Here is a 12046-nt window from a genome sequence, read left to right on the forward strand (position 1 = left end):
AACATCTACCATTGCTGACAGAGGAAGAGAACTGGTCTACCACATCATGGCTTCTTTGTCTTCATTTTTAGTAATGCAAACACAAATGAGATTTTTCTTTCCCACGAAGTAGCTAATTACTGGGTAAGTTATTTCAAGTCCTAGCATTACTACAAAGAAAAGCAAATTCCTTTCTGGCACCACCTTAAAAGAAGGATTTCAGTTGGATTAGATTCCTTTAATCTAGATGAACATAATAATACCTTTTTAAAAAATCATAAACAAGTCTCTCTCTATTTTATCCTTTCTTCATTTCCACTTAAAAATAGCCGTTATTATTCAGATCTTATGACTAAGCTTTGCCAATTGTAGGCAAAAGTACAGATTTTGATAAACTGTGTGCATAATTTGGAATAATTCAAACACGAATAATTGAATTATTTAGAAAATCGAGGGAATAAACATGTTACTTCACATGCACACAGGAGAGAAAGGGAAAGAAAGACAGATATGATAAGCAGATATTTCCTATAGCTCCAGAATACTAGCTGAACCTGTGTGTTCTGTGATTTTTCTGCTTAAATCACACCTGAGAATTGAATAAAACTGAATTGGCTGGAAAATTTCAGCGGTTTCTGCTTTTCTGAAATTTTTATTTAGAAGATTTGGAACAAACTTATTTTACATGTTTGTTGGTTTTTCCCACTTTTATTTCCATGGGCTTGTTTTAATTCTTAAATGTAGTACACAACACTATGGAGAAAGTTGAGAAAATTCTTTCAGGTCTCAATTCTACTGTGCTGTTTGGAGAAATGAAGAATCCTTCTTCTTTTTCTCAGACTCTTCCAGATTCTAATTCCCAGCTAACAGTCTACAAACTTTGACTTCTCCTCAAGGATTGTCAGTAGAGAACTGGTTTCTTTTTCTATAGAGAGCTTCATGAAACCTTCTAAAAATCCTCTTTACTCAGAGGAAATGTTATTTTAACTGGGTAAATTGCTAAAGAATCTATATTTTAGTTCTTATTTCTCGTTTGCCTACTAGATCCAAGGGGAGAGGGAGAAGGAGAAAAGGAGAAGAGTTTTGGAATGTAGGTATTTGCTAACTGATGCTACTTCTGATGTTTGAAAAGAAAATAAAAATCCCCCATAATTTTTATGTAATCATTTTTAATATTTTCCTTCCAGTTAGTGGATGTTCTCTGAAGGTAGGAGCTATGACTATTTAATTCACTTCTGTGAAAAAATGTTTTGAAAAGTTAATGCACAAATTGACTTGAAAAAAAGAATGAGTCCAAGTGACAGGCCCAACTGTCCTGTGGGAGCACCAACACCTTCACATTCTGGTTAAACACAAACTGTCCTAGCCATTTACAGGGCTTTAATCTTGGTGCAAGAGAACATCATTTAGAAAGTGGTTAAGGACTGAATCCTTTTTTGCCAGCTTCTAAGAAGTTTCCAGAAATAAGGATTCGAGGGAGAGATATGCTGACTGAGTTCAGCTGTAGCTACACACTCATATCAGGATGAATTTCTAGGAATTTGAGAAAGCAGTGTGACATGTTGGGCAGTCTGGTAAGAGCTTTGCTCTGCTCAGTACATTGCGAATGCTTGTCAGGGTTTTGTTTTGTTTTGTTTTTACATTATCAGATATTTTAGGATCATGTTAAATTTGGAGTTATGTGTCAAAAATCGGGAAAGGCGTAAGATTTTAAATTACATACAGATAAGTTAGATTGCCACAGTTTCACAGCTCCTGGCAGAAGACACACGAATCCTGATCAGACGTAAACAGTTTATAACACACAGAATTAGAAATAATGACATCTCTGTGCTGGTGCCTGAGTTCCAGTTCTTCCAGGTCAATTTATGGAGAACCATAAGACACCTGTACTCATAGAGAGTGGATGTAGGACAGATATTCCAAGCTCAGGGAACCTCATTCTTGTAATAGGAGAAAGCGTGCCTGCCCTTTGCTCTAGAGGGGCCAACATCTTCTAAGGCAGTTCACTATATAAACATCTTTAAAACTATGACCCAGGGAAAAAGGGCAACCGATATGTCTTTTGTAAGATGTGCAGAAACAAGAAACACTGGGAGAACTGTCCCCCCAAACAAGTCTCTGCAGTTTTTCTCAAGGGGCTTTATTATGATAATTGATTCACAAAGATGGACATAAAGATATCCTCCATTTCTCTACTTGGCTCACATACATGCTCTGTCAGGGGATGAAATCAGGTGAGTGAAGGGCTAGAAAGCCAAGTGTCTAGCTGAGAGAAGGCGGGGTGAATACACCTTCCAACAACCGGCTTTGGTGTGATAATGGGAATTAGAGATTGATGCAGAAAACACGGATGAGAAAACCCCCAAATATGTCAGAATATGTTGTCATTTGGGGCAAGCTAAATCACTTCTCTTCATTTTCATTTATTCTTATCTAGAGCATATAAAAGTCAAAATAACCTTTCAAGGTCTGCTTAATCGCTGCTTAATATGCAGATAGTTTGTTATCCTGAAAGGTCAGAGAAAACCCAGGAGCAAGAGTTCAGATATGTCAGGGGTTGCAAGGGCAAAGGAAAAAGAAGAAAAGTCATTTGTCATCTGTCATACAAGGACCCAGCAATGCTGACATGGAAGTTCCGTAAATCTGGCTTACTCCTGCTCTTGCTAATACAATTATGCTTAAAGTGAGCAGTGTTTCAAGGTTTGGGGTAGGATTGTTCTTTAAAAAATCATCACCTGCATTTATTCAGACTAAGGATCTTTCCCATACAAAAGACCCTTGGGGTACACGTTTAGTAAGCAGAAAGGTGTTTTCAAGGAATGATATAAAGCTCTTGAGGATTTACAAACTATTTCATCTGTCAGAAACTATTTATGCAGACTTGGCACATAGAGTGAATTATTCTTATTAAGCAAAAATTGAGAAATGTATTTAAGTCTCAACAGAAGGTTTCTGCAGTCTATCAGATGCTAAGACACTCTGTAACTATAAACTTAAGAGAAAAGAAATTACATGTCGATGTGGATGTCTGCAGTGAGATGTACGACTCTAGAGAGAACATGTCCCAGCTTTGTCCCTCCTGCTGTTTGTGCTGAGTGACCTTTCCATTCTCATTCCCTGGAGAACTTGGTGGGGATGGCAGGCTTTTACAGGGAGTACACCCCAAGGACAAGTGCCCTTTAACTTCCCCAGTGCTATTCCTCCCTGTGGTACTACTACCACCATATAGAATATGCAAATACATTCTTGGACTTTTACAGAGTGCCAGGCATTATGCATAGCAGTCTCTGTGAATTCTTTCATTAATTTCTAGCAACAGTTCCATGAGGTACTATTATTAACCTCACTGGACAAAAGTAGAAACTGAGGGGCAGAGAAATTGAAGAAATTAGTAGCAGTCCCATAGTTGAAATGACAGATATGGAATGTAAACTCAGAGAACCTCATCTAGGACAGATTCTTCTAACCACTCCATAATGTCTCATTGTACCTCTCCTGCCAGCAGTCACAGGATCACCTGATTTAGCTGATAAATCCTGGGATATACTAGGAAAATATTTCAAGCAGCCTTTTCTCAGTGGCCACTCAGTCCAGAATGTTCTCCTAATTTGCACAATTATAAACATTACTCTTATTCCCCCTTTGCTTGTCTACCTTTTCCTTTATCTTTCTGAATTTAGAGCGCCTTACCAGTTCTAGTTCTTCATACATTTGCTAAACAGTGCTTGACACAGAGAGAGTTTTGAGAGATGCCTGTTGACTGAGTTTAGAAGGCAGATAATTCACATCCTACTGGGCTTATTAGTGTCAAAAGCATTTATTGAACACATCCTGCCTTAGGACGTCCTACCTTTGTTCTTTCCTTTGAATAAACAAATCCCCACATTTACACAATACATCTGCTCCATCAGCCTGGGATCACTGATGTAGCCTGCCAAGCTCACTTGAGCTAATTGCCCCATTATAAAAACATTTTGGAAGAGTCACCTTTTTTCTCCAAAGTTCTTATTTAAAATTTAAATCAATACTTCTAGAACTGTTCCAGGCAACATAATTATTTTCCAAGACCCCATTAGCAATATTTACTAGATTTGCATGTATTTTTTGTCAGGTGAGCATGATTATAATAGCAATTGACATTTCAGACATGATGCCCTGGTAGTTCCAGTGTCACTAGAACCACTTTGAAGACAATATATAAGAAATCAAAAGAAAGTTGAGAGGAAGAAATATTTTCTTGTTATTCTAGAGAAAATGTTACATAAATTGTGTCTGGAAGAGTTACCACATCAAACCATCAAAATATTCTGTGGTAAATATTCTCCATAGTTTCTCATGTCTACTTATCTACTCTTGGCTAACTACCCTGGCTCGCTCTTTCTTTCTTCCTTTCTCTCTCTCTCTCTCTCTCTCTCTCTCTCTCTCTCTCTCTCTCTCTCTCTCTCTCTCTCTCTCTCTCTCTTTCTCCCTCTTTCTCTCTCTAACAGAATCAGAATACTCTTGTCAACCAGTGTTAAATCCTGCACTATTGCCACCACTGAATGCTAAGAACTGACCCATAAGATTGAGAGAGCCATGGCCTGCTCTTCATGGAAGGATGAGTTCTTCAAGTTGCTCATTTTTTTCACAATTCCAATTCTATATTGTGAAAGGTCACAAAATGCTCAGATATTCTTCACTTAACCTGGAGTTCACCCTTAACTCCATTTGCTCCTCAAAATCATCTAGTCAAATGATCTAGTCAAATGATCCTACTTGTAGTGGGACAAAAGAAGGAATTTTGTTCCCTATTGCTTATTCATTATACTTATAGCTCAGAATCCTAAGTGGACTTTGAAATAGGAGACACATTCCAAAACATTTTGGGGGCTAGATAGGGGGATAGCACTGAAGCTCTCCATAGATACTTAGGAGAACTCCCCAAAGTGATTTCTGCCTCTGCAATTGTAGGGTTTTTCCCTCTATTTACTCTTCATTCCATTACCAGGACAAATCCTTCCGGACTATCATTCCCCTTTTCAGAATCATTAGTGACTCTTCTGTTTTCTGTTCTGACAACTCTAAACTCTCCCTGGCTTTTGTGACCCTCCATAAGTTTGCCTCAACTTATTCTCTGAGCAGATTTTGAGATAGAGATTTGCATGCAGTATTGAGCCTGCTTTGGAAATCCACACACATGAGGAAGCAATGGAAGCAGGAATGGGCAGAGAGTAACACAGTAACAAGGAGACCTGTGATGATACATGAAAAAGCCCTGAAGCTGGAAGCTGGAACTGACCTACAGAATTGTCTCTCCATTGAGGCAAGAGGGCTCAGTCTTTGTATCTTAGCATAAATTAGTCATTGCATATGGCAGATCACAGAGTATCCGTGAGACCATGGCTCTAGTGGCTCTCTGTAGCTGAGGGTAATTTATGAAGTAGTTTTAGCTGAGAGACTTTAACAGAAACAGTTTCAGCAGTTTTGGACCTGAAAGAGGGTTTGGGGTAACATACCATGACATCCAACATCCAATTTTTTTTTTCCCTCTCCAACACTTATTTCTTTCAGTTGGGCCCTATATCATGAATACTCACAGTCTCATGTTCAAAAACCTAAGTTTTTTTTATAGCTATTTTACTAAAATCTCCATCTAACCTACTAATCTGGGTTTTTCTCTTTTTCTAACCTATTGAGATATTATCTCTTTTCCATCTCTGAGTTGTTTGCAGCCCTCTCTGAGCACTTTGCTCTCTGAATGTGCCTTCAGTCTATGGCATAATTAATGTTTAAATATAGTATATCTAGGAAGGAGAACAGGGGAGGGAGGTGAGGAGGAAATGGACAGGGAACAGGGATTAAAATTGAGTAAATCAAATTCCATGCATGCATGATTTTGTCAAAATGAATCCAACTTCTACATGTAACTATAATGCTTTAATTTTAAAAAGAAAAAAAATTAAATATATGTACTGTCTCCTAGTTGAAGCAGTGATGTCATTGGTTTGTGTACTTGGGGGTTGGAATGGGCAAATGAAGAAACAGGAGTATTTGTCTTCTCATTTTGGATTATATCTTCTTGAGGACAAAGACCATGGTTTCAATTTCTTATGTACTCCAAAATATACACAGAGTGCTATGCATATTGGAAATGTGCAATACCTTCACAAAAATATGTGTTAAAGCACTTATTTTTGGGGGAAGAATGATTCTACATACTGAAGTTTCATGATAAATAAAATGAAGTCTCTATTTTCAAAGGTGATTGAATTCTTGTTATTAAGAACTAGAAACTAGTCTGTTACTTATTTTATCTTGATGTTTTATTAATCATTATCCAGAAATAATGATACTTATAAAGAAACTCAAATTGCTGGGCACTTTGGTACATGCCTATAATCCCAGCTATATGGGGTATTAAGGTAGGACAATCACAAATTCAAGGCCAGTCTCAGCAACTTAGTGAGACACTGTCTCAAAATAAAAAATAAGAACTGAGGATTTAGTTCAGTGGTACAGTACTCCTGGGTTCAATTCCCAGTACCATCAAGAATATAAAAAATAAAAATAAAAGGAAGAAAGAAACTTAAATAGTTTATATAATAAAGCTACTACTCAAATAGTTTACATAATAAAGCTATGTTGTGGTGTTGTGGTAATTAAGTAACACTGAATTTAAGTAACACTGAAACAAGTTTGTCACACTCTTTGTACCCAGACATGGGTTTGGTGCCTCTCCTCCTGCTTGAACTAAACCCTCTGAAACATGTGGCCTCCAAATTCTCTTTACCAGGGAGAGTAAAGGCATACTGGTTCTTAACTCAGACCTCTGCTCCTGTTCATTGACTATAAATAAACACCTAAACAAACTGCAAGGGAGTCTTGGAAATGTAAAAAGGAAGCCATGAGCACTAGTTGTCTTTGCCATAATAGCCAATATCTGTTGAGTATTTCTATGAAAAAGTACTGTTCTAAGTGCTTTATACTTATTACAACACTATGAGGTAAATAATCACATCGATCCTATTTTATAGATAAAGAAACTGAGGGACAAAAAGAATGAGTCATTTACTCATGATCCCCTGGGTAATAATTGGTGGAGGTGGAATTTTAACTCAAGCTATAAGCTCCAAAGTCTATTCTGTTTTCACCAATTCTACGTAAACAAACAAACCCCAAACGCCCTAACAAATGCCTGTCTCCTTTTGGGAAAGATCATTGACAAACATCCTGTAGCACAATGTTTTCTTTTACTTTGGTGTGATATAGAAACACTAATCTGACTTATTATAGAAATTTCCTCCGAGTAACAACTTAATTCTCTTTCTGCCCTGCATGAAAATACTTGGTATTTAATTTTTTTTTGATTTTTTGATTTTTTTTTTTTTTTTACTTTTCATAACAGTCATTAAGGATTTCATTGAGTTCCTTTTGAACTAGTAAGTCATACCAAACTGTCTGCCAAGAGCCTTACCATTAAGCTGAAAGCCATTGATTTTATTTTTATTTTATTTTTTATCTTTCTTTCCTAACTAAGAAAAGAAATCCTCTCAATGGTTAATAAGTACAGAGGTTATTGAAACATACATGTTCCTTATGAAAAGTAGTTTTCAGTGATGGGAAGGCAAAGAACTTCTTAAGGACTCAGATTGTATGTGTAAGTTTTCATTCTTCTTACTCCACTCTGGCTCCTCCCTCTCTTTATTTCCATGAGAACAAGGGGACCATAGAAAATTGAAATTATGCTTGCCTTAATGACGGGTTAAGAAGCGGGTATAGGCATCTTCAAAGTCTGGATGTGTGGAAGAGCAGAACCTCTATTGCCACCTGCTGGGCTCCAGGTTTTCACCATACTATCCAGTCCACCCTCTCAGATTACAGATCTCTCCTTCTAGTTCCTTTTGCAGACCAACTTTAGTTCTATGACATTTGTCAATCTTTTGGTTTCAATTTTGGTGCAAAAGAAATTAAAAAGTTTAGCCATCAGCATCAACTACTCTTTAAACCCACGCTAATTCATAAACAAGGATAATAACTAACCACTTCTGCTCTGCACTCAGAGGCTTCCAAGTGTTTTTCATTAAATCTAAGTGAAAACACTTCCCAGGATACAATTTGAAGAGAAAACTGTATTATTAATTGTACTCTGTGATTAACCTTGGAAAGTGGAATAAGTGAACCAGCTGAAAAAAATTTTTCTTCTTTCTGAATATCCTTATGTAACAAGATTGGTACTGCTGAAGGTTTTAGTTTTCTAAAGAGAAAAAAATGTGATCGATGTGCCCTGCTTTTCCAACTGTATAGTGATTTGCAATGATCCCTGGCATTTAATTTCATTTGGCTTTGTATTTTAACTATCTTGTTATAGAGCAGATATTGATGTGGATTTTTCCAGGGTCTAAGGCAAAACTTTCCAAATTTTTTCTTTAGCCTTTGAGAAAACAAATAATTCAATTTAACGACATAGATTTAAGAATTGAACACAAGCTCCTATTATTAGGAAATTTCTGAGTATGAAGTTTTAAATGCTTTGAACTCTTAATTCCCTGTGTTTTTACTGTCCCTCAGAGTTGCCGAAAAACACAAATGTCTGTGAAAAGGGAGATGCCAAGGACACCATAGAAGGACTGAAGATTTATAATTCTTTATAAAATCACATATTGTATTCCTGAATGGAAGGAGTCCCTATTATAAACATGCCAATTATTCTTAAAATAATTTCTCAATTTGATTCAATGCAAATAGTAAAATTATGCTACTAAGCAAACTTGATTTTAAAATTCATCTAGAAGAAAAAATGAGTAAGAAGAGCCAAGAAAACAATTTTATCAAGATATATTCTAAAGATGTAATCATGTAAGCAATGTGATTAAGTTTGCACACATAGGAGAACAGATCAATGGAACAGAAGGGAACACCTAAAAATGGACCCATGTTTATATAGGATTTAGTAAAGGATAAATGATACTGGAAAACTTTTTTGGGAAAAAAAGTTAGATTCCTATTTATGCATCATAAATAGAATTTCAGGTATATTAAGGGTAAAATATACAAACTGAAAAAAATAAGAAGAAACTGAAGAGACTGAAAGGTTTGGGGAGGGAGGTGGAAAAAGAGTTTTTAAGTCAGACATCATACTCAGGAAGCAGAAGCAAAAGCCTCTATTGCCACCTGCATGTTAACTGGCTGCATGAGTCAGTGATAAGACCTCCTCACCTCTCTTCCACATAAACCTTGCCTACAGCAGTACTCAAGGGAGGTCCAGAAAGCTGCCTTTAATCCTGCACCACTCTTTGCCCCACAGTCTAGAAAGGAAGCCAGTGAGCACGAAGTGCCCTGAACTCCAGGGCGGCTTTATATGCTCCAGGTTGGGCCTCAGCACTCCTGATCCAGAGAATGAGTGCTCACAGAACACTGCCTCTCTCCAGGCTTCCCTTCTCCCAGCGCCTCCTCATTATCCTTGAAGGAAGCTCTAATTAAGACTGATGAATCACTGCTCCCAAAAAGACCACCAGTACTAATCTCACTGAGAATTATAACTCTGTTCTTTAAACACAACCAGAAATTCAGGTTTCCCAGAGGATCATGGTCACTCTTATCCATAGACAGTTTTCTATTACCCAAACTTCTGTACATCCCTGCCCTCCAGCCATGTCATCACAGAGTTTAGTGCAAAAGGCAAATGTGAAGCCCCTTGTTCAAAAAGTAAGAATTTTGTGATGGGAACTTTCTAAGTGACTTCACAGTTATATGCTCTTGAAGACGGCTCCCCACCTCCAAACCATCTCCTTAGAGTGCCTCACCCTATCATCTGCAAAATCCCCTTATTATCAATTCTTTCTTTAAATTTTCCAGAGAATTCATCTTAATCTGACTAAAACTTAGCTGTTTCTTGAGGAACCCTGTAAGAACCCACCTAGCACAGTGCCAGGAGGAAGTAGGCATCCTCTTTATTCCTCCTTCCTTTCCCTTTTTAGAAAGTTCTCTTTCTTGTTCAAAAACACAGTTTCAAAGACACAGTCCTCCATAGGTCAGCACCACCCAGAATCCCGCTTTTTCACAATCATCTACATGTCTCTCCAATGCACCACTTAGGTGCTCAAAAATATGTGTTGGGAAAATTCATAACTGACTTGTACAATTACTTTTTAAAAAAACTGAGTAGAATACTAATTCTCCTTGCCTAACTGCATTGCATAGTTTAAGTGTTTTGCCTGAATCACTATATACTTTCTGCTTGCAGTATCTAGATATTTGCATTCTATGTGCTGAATACATTTGTTAGAAAATGGGCCAAACATGGCCTATTGTTAGCACCAAGTTGAAATATATATCCTAAATATTTATGATTATTCTTTTATAAAGTTGGCAGGGAAGGGAGAGATGAATAAGTCACCTCGGGAACAGATGCCTCTTTCATAGTTTTCTATCACAGTAAAAGAAAAACGGAAAGGAAAAACATTTTAGAAGAAAGAGCCCAGTGAATCTCAGCCTGGTAATGCTTGTGCCAGTGCCAGGAGGATTTCTGTGTTCATTGCTTCCAAATACTGCCCTCTGCTGGTTGGCTGGAGCTAGAGTGCTTATTAACAGAAAACCTGCTTATGAAAAGAAAAGGCATTGATGAAGATAGAGACGATGATAAGTGAGAGAATGGAAATCAGGAAAAGAAAAATATGGGAACAATAACAGGAAGGCAGATTTATACCCTTCCCAGCTTTTATGGCTGTGCACGTTTTTTTCCTTAGAGGTCATCTTGTCTGATACCCTCCCCAGCAGAAACAGTTAAATCATACGCCCTGTCCAATTTACATTAGTAGTTCCTGAAAGCCGGGCACTTTGAAGGAATGACGCTGATCTTTTCATTGTCAACACCTCCTTCCTTGCTTGCACATGAATCTTGCCCCCACCTTTCATCCTTGTCCCAGCTGTTCCTCTGATTTGCTGTCCCTCGCTGTTCTCCCAGATGGCCTCCACACACACACATGGCACACCTGCTCTTAGATAGTCAGAGCCTTCCCTGATTACACGAGCCTGGTAAGGGCTTCCTTTGCTCATTGCTGAAAGGTAGATGGAATTCGCTTGCCACCCGAGTCCAGGTTCGCCACATTGGTGATAGACGTTGGGAAGTAATAGTGTTTGGGGGGAGAAAAAAAGAAACAGTAACTTGAGCCAGAACAAGTAATTAAAACATTACCTTTGATAACTGCTTTTGAGTTGACCCCACAGACTAGAATGCTCAGGCCTCTGCACTTGTCCTCATCATGCTAAATGACACTGACCACCAGGTAGATTTCAGAGCTTCCCACCATGTTTCCCTGAACAGCACATCTAGAAAGTGTAATATTGACCCAGCATGTTGGTGTGAATCAGTGGGGTTGCTTATAGCCAGAGGTGACCACCCCAAGCCCTAGAAGACAGTCTGGAGGGCCAAAGGAATTAATGTGTTAGTGCACTAATCACAGGCACATTGGTTAGGAAATTGTGTTCTAGCAATTACAACAGAGGAAGGCAAAGTAACACGCCTTATCGAATTATCAGGAAATCCTGTGGACAAACCCCAGGGAGTAACAAAGAAAAACAGGCCAATTAGAGTGGAAACAAAACATACCCAACTCCACAGTCCTTGGAGTAGCCCACAGTCCCTGTGGGTTTCTTCCTGGGCTGTCCTCTAATGCCCCTGCTGCCTTTACCATTTTACCCCTTCAGAGCCAGCTGCAACTTCCCTCTTGTGAGTTTCCTGGCGATTTCAGCGCTCCTGTCTGTGTTGGCTGCATGGTTTAGAGCCTATGCGGCACTACTGTGCACAGTAGCACCCAGTCTTGGGTTATTCACTGATATTTATTTGAACAGAGTGACCTTACAGAGTTACCTACACCTTTGCTAGTTAAAAAAGTCAAGATCCTAATCCTTGTTAGAGGTGGTCAGGAATTCCAGTCCTCTGAAGACTCTGAAGATCACTGTGTATATTTAGGTAGTAGCTGTTGTTTGCCACCTGTTGCTTCTAGTGGCCACTCGGCAGTTTTCGTGAAGTTTCACCTCCTTTCTTGGTCTATTTGTCTTTTTGTAGACCTTAGCTCCCTTCTCA

The sequence above is a fragment of the Sciurus carolinensis genome, chromosome 6, assembly GCF_902686445.1.
Source record: "Sciurus carolinensis chromosome 6, mSciCar1.2, whole genome shotgun sequence".
In the NCBI taxonomy this organism is placed as follows: domain Eukaryota; kingdom Metazoa; phylum Chordata; class Mammalia; order Rodentia; family Sciuridae; genus Sciurus; species Sciurus carolinensis.